Below are 5,646 nucleotides of genomic sequence, written 5' to 3'. Positions count from 1 at the left end.
AGTCGGATGGTAACAAAGAGAGGGAAGGTAGTCAGAACTGAGGGGATTGAACTACCAGAAGGCAACATTGCAGACATAGAGGACAGTTACAAGTACCTGGGGATTCCGCAGGCGAATGGGAACCATGAAGAGGCCGCTAGGAAAGCTGCAACCACCAGGTACCTGCAGAGGGTCAGGCAAGTCCTGAGGAATCAGCTGAACGGTAAGAACAGGATCCGGGCTATCAACACGTGCGCCCTGCCCGTGATCAGGTACCCTGCTGGGGTAATAGGCTGACCAAAGGAGGAGATAGAAGCCACTGACATAAAGACAAGAAAGCTCCTTACCATGCATGGAGGGTTTCACCCCAAGTCCAGCACCCTGAGGCTGTACGCTAAGCAGAAGGAAGGGGGCCGAGGACTGGTGAGTGTCAGCACCACAGTCCAGGATGAGACAAGGAACATCCACGAATACATCACGATGGCCCCAACTGACAGCGTGCTCAGTGAATACCTCAGGCAGCAGAAACCCAAGAAAGTGGAGGAAGGCGAGGAACCATCATGGAAGGACAGGCCCCTGCACGGTATGTACCACCGGCACATAACAGCAGGGTGCAAGATGCTAGCAGGCAGGGCATACATGGAACACCATAACCAAGTGGCCGGCATAGTATACAGAAACATCTGTTCCGAATATGGCCTGGAAGTGCCGAGGTCAAAATGGGAGACGCCCCCAAGGGTGGTGGAGAATGACCGAGCTAAGATCCTGTGGGACTTCCAGATACAGACGGACAAAATGGTGGTGGCTAACCAACCGGACATAGTGGTGGTAGACAAACAGAAGAAGACGGCTGTAGTGATCGATGTAGCGGTTCCGAATGACAGCAATATCAGGAAGAAGGAACACGAGAAGCTCGAGAAATACCAAGGGCTCAGAGAAGAGCTCGAGAAGATGTGGAGGGTGAAGGTGACGGTGGTCCCAGTGGTAATCGGAGCACTAGGTGCAGTGACTCCCAAGCTAGGCGAGTGGCTCCAGCAGATCCTGGGAACAACAGCAGAGATCTCTGTCCAGAAGAGCGCAGTCCTGGGAACAGCTAAGATGCTGCGCAGGACCCTCAAGCTCCCAGGCCTCTGGTAGAGGATCCGAGCTTGAAGGATTGACCGCCCACAGGGCGATTCATGATATATATTATCATGAATCTAGTTTTACGTGGCCTATCAAGACACTTTTAACACAACAATGGAAACTCGGGGTTATCTTGGGTTGTTGCTATGTCATCTTAAATTGGTCATGTTTACCATGGCTATTTTCCCATAACAAATCAGCAGCGCTTGAGCAAGCGATTGTTTCGCCCTCCCAGCTCCCGGTAAACTGAAGATCAGCTCAAGATGAAAAATGCTCACATAATCCAAGTGTGACTAAGAGTCAAATATCAGCTGAACACCATTGTATTAAGGCATAACGTTTGTCCTAGTCTTTTTACTAGGACAAACGTAGTAGGACAAACGTAATAAATAGTAACGCCTCCATTTCTTGTTAGTAACGGTAACGGCGTTGTAACGATAAAAATAGTAATTCGTTAGATTACTAATTACTGAAAAGAATAATGGGGTTATTTTTTAACGCCATTATTCCCATCACTGGCTATTTCACACTTTTTTGTTTACTATATAATTCCATAATTGTTCATTCATAGTTTTGATGCCTTTATAGAGAATCTACACTATAAATAGTTATGAAAATAGTGAAAAACTGTTAAATGAATTAAAGGGATCCAAAACTCTAGATATTTAAAGTTTCATCAGTTAAGCATTAAGTACTTTTTAGTTATTTTAGCTTTTTTTTTTTTTTTTTTGCTTAAAATAATGTTGAACTGGCTTTGAGTGTTGCAACTGTCCAGAACTAGGAACAGTCAAGTCATTCAGCAATCACTGACACACTTTCCTAAAGGAGCTGCGGTTTAATAAGTGTCCCTATTTATCCAAGAAGAGCCCATTGACTCTTTAGTACACACAACAACGAAACTAAGACTTGCCAGATACTTCACTACATGCACCACATTTGTCATATTTAACTTTTTGTTTTTGTTTGTTTGTAACCCTTTCTCAGTGGGCTTCACTGACTGCACAGACCGCCGGATATTTCTATTCAGCACTGACGACAGTCGCTTTGATTTAAAGGCAGATGGTGTATTAATGGTAAGTGGAATAAACTGATTTGACAGCAAAATGGGGGGTAGTTTGGGTTTAGTTTAAAAAAAACACAGCATAGTTTGTAAGCAATTGTTCTCTTGAAAAATGTATTGAATGCAGGCATTAAATTTTCCAGGTTACCAGAGAGGTTGTTCTTCATAAAGGACACCAGACCTTCTTCATCCACTCCTGGGACTCTCAAGGTCACAAAATCACAGTTCCAGTCAATGTTGTTAACCCCGAGTATCACGATGGTCATGAATGTGGAAAGCACCACCATGAAGACCACATAAACTACAAACATCAGCATCGTAGTACTAAAATTGATTCTACTAACCTCACAGAGGTAGGTTTAGAGACAATGTTGAATGAAACATGAAGGAAAAGTACAAATCAATTTAGATTTTTTTTTAAACTACACATTTGCATGTGCACTGAGTTTCATAGTGTTGCAATTTTTCAAGGAAAATGCTCTATGTGCAAAACACCAGTTTTATTTTAAGACAATTTGCGTCTCTATGGCTGTACATGAATGGATAAGTAATATTAGGTAATAAATATTAAATGTTACTGAGCAGAACCACCTGGTGCCCCCACCACTCCAACAATTATTGCACCAGCCACTGGCAATGAGTGTTGAGGCCCTGACAACTGGGTGGTCCTGAGATGTTCCGAGTGAGGTGGATTCCAAAATCTGACCTGATGCATACACAGGCACACACAGATACAAGCATGCATTCCCACCCTCATGCACACATATACAAATACTCAGCACTCGCCCAACGTGGATACATGCAGACAAACAGATACAATCACTCTCCCCCATACATAAACTCCCAGGTCCTGGCACCAACACCCCCAGAGGGGCAATCCGCCCCCAGACACAGGAGATGGTTCCCTTTACTCTGGGGTCGAGACAAGACAAGAGAAGAAGACTGCCCCCGGTCCTGCAGCAGCAGGGAAGTCCACCAGCTCAGACCACGACCAGACGGCCAGCTCCTCCTCCTGGCCCCCAGCCCCAGACGGCAAATAGACAGGGTGTGAGGAGATCCTATGCCTCACTCCGCCTGCTCATATGTGTGTTGATGCATGCTGTGTATACTTTTAAAGCACCCATGTCTTTTGATATTTGAGCTAATGAATGGTAGGTCCAAAATCTCTATATTATTGCATAGTGCCTGTTTTATGTCTACTCAGCGGTCATCTAAGACGGTATGAAACAACCATTCTGAGATAAACTCAAGCCTTTTGGCTAAGAAGTAGTGGTGAAAGTTAGGCAGATCTAGTCCTCCTTTATCCTTGGTCCTTTGTATTGTTTTTAAGCTAATACACCAAGGTTTATCTTTCCAAAAAAAATTAGAAATAGACAATTCCAGAGATCTAAACCAGTCTGGTAATGTTCCCCAAAAGTTGATTCTGTTCATCTGGACGTAGCGTTTTCAGTGAGAGAAACATTTCACCCACACCCTTCCCATGAGCGATCGCCAGCCAGATCGTCTTATACTTTCTTTAAAAGTGGTATGTGGTTTAATTGAGTTAAATCTGCAAGCTTAGGAGAAATTAATACCTAAATATTTAATATTTCCAGATTGCATTGGGGTATAAGAAGTATTATGGAAGGTACAATTAAGGGCATTTTGTCCACTTAATCACTATAGTCTAATTGCTGCTGATAGTGGTTCGATAAAATTTGCAAACAGTGAAGGGGAGAGTGGGCATCCCTGCCTTGTTCCCCTATGGAGATAGAAGCTGGAGGATGTTTGGTCATTTTTTCCTCACACATGCTTTTGGGGAATTTAAATAATATTGTTAACCAGTTAATGAAAGAGTTTCCAAAACAAAATCTGTGTAAAGTTGCAAATACAATTTTTCAGTTAACTCTATCAAATCCTTTTTCTGGATCTAGAGACAATATTGCAGTTTCAAAGTTTTTACTGCTTGAGCAGTCTATCAAATTAAGTAATCTGCGTGTATTTGTTGATGAGTGCCTACCTTTTATGAAACCAGTTTTGTCAGATGTATTATGAGGGTTATCTCCTCTAATCTTTCTAAGAGAGCTTTGCAGATTAGTTTAATGTCAACATTAATGTTGACATTAAACTAATCTGCAAAGGGGCAATGGATGATAGCTGGGAAATACAGGGTCTTTGCCTGGTTTTGGCAAGACACTAATGTTGGCAGAATTCATATTTAGTTGTAGTCTGCCATTTTCCTTGATTTTTTGCAACATTCTGAGGAATGTTGGTGCCAAAATTGTCCAGAACTCTTTGTAGAATTCTACTGGAAATCTGGACTGGGAGCCTTATTAATGGGCTTACTTTTCAGGCCTCCCAGTTCACCAGATGCCAGCGGTGAATCCAGTGCTATTGCTTGACATTTTGGTTATTTGGAAGGGTTACATTGTCAAGAAACTAGGGATGGGTATCGAACACTGTTTCAATTCCTTGGAATTGTTTGCCATTTTTGCATTTTTACGATTCTCTTATTGATTCCAGTCGCCCTGAATGACGTCACCACGTTGCGGAGCGTCATTTACCTGGCAGGAAACATGGCGGCTTAAACGCTAAAAAGTTTGGTCATACTTTACGAGAACGGATGACAACAGGCAATACTTGCAAAGTAGATATTTCATTTAAGGGAGGAAACACTATGAATATGCAAAAGCATTTGCTCACAAAACACGTGATGACCTTAAATGAATGTCGTGTTTTTAATTCCGCTCCGGACTCGAGAATCTCAACCCAGCAGCAGCGGTAACGTTTGCACGTCCTCTCCCGTTAATGCGGCAGGTAAATAATCAACTAACAGTGCATATTATGTTAGCGCGATCTGCCTTATTACAAAACCTGCCATTACTGTGCGCTGCATTTAGGTGACCATGATGAGACAGACAGAGTCTGGCTGGCGCTCACTGGCAGTTCTCGCTGCAGTCTACCGGTAGCGTCTCCTTTCAGGCCGGGATAGACGAATGTCACCAAGCAGTGACTCAGTTTGAGGTAAAAGGCTTGCACCCATTTGCCACAGCAGATGCCCTCAAATTTTCAGTAAGTGAATGTGTTTAATTGTAGGCAGGGACATTACTGGATATTCTTGTGTAATTGCTACAGAATAATTATGTTATACTTTGTTATTGCTACAGAAGAATATTTATTTTATTATTTTACATTTACAATTTTTTTTCCTGGGGACCCTGTGACACCCCATTGAAGAGCCGTAGGCTGGATCTCTTAAGATCTCACTGTTGGATTTGTAAGGCCATGTTACTCCTAAATTTCTATCTTGTTCAAAGAGAAGATATAAAACAAAGTTCTAAGCTAATCGACCTTAGTGTTCTCCTTTTTTTTAAAAAAAAGAATCGATAAAGAATCGAATCGTTAAACAGAATCAAAAATGGAATCGGAATCGTGAAAATCTTATCAATACCCATCCCTACAAGAAACTGATCAATTTTGTCTGTGGTGAATATGAAATTGTA

At 42.3% G+C, this 5,646-nt stretch overlaps 1 long non-coding RNA gene across 1 annotated transcript; it reads left to right on the top strand.

The window, feature by feature from the left end:
- The first annotated feature begins 1,863 nt into the window (after nucleotides 1-1,863).
- On the top strand, nucleotides 1,864-4,758 carry LOC120736850. Its single transcript, XR_005696620.1, has 2 exons — nucleotides 1,864-2,177; nucleotides 2,308-4,758. It is a non-coding gene; the product is annotated as an uncharacterized LOC120736850 (long non-coding RNA).
- Nucleotides 4,759-5,646: the final 888 nt, after the last annotated feature.

Source organism: Simochromis diagramma, unplaced genomic scaffold (assembly GCF_900408965.1).
Source record: "Simochromis diagramma unplaced genomic scaffold, fSimDia1.1 OVJJ01000197.1, whole genome shotgun sequence".
Lineage (NCBI taxonomy): Eukaryota > Metazoa > Chordata > Actinopteri > Cichliformes > Cichlidae > Simochromis > Simochromis diagramma.
This window is presented reverse-complemented; position numbering and strand designations above follow the sequence as displayed.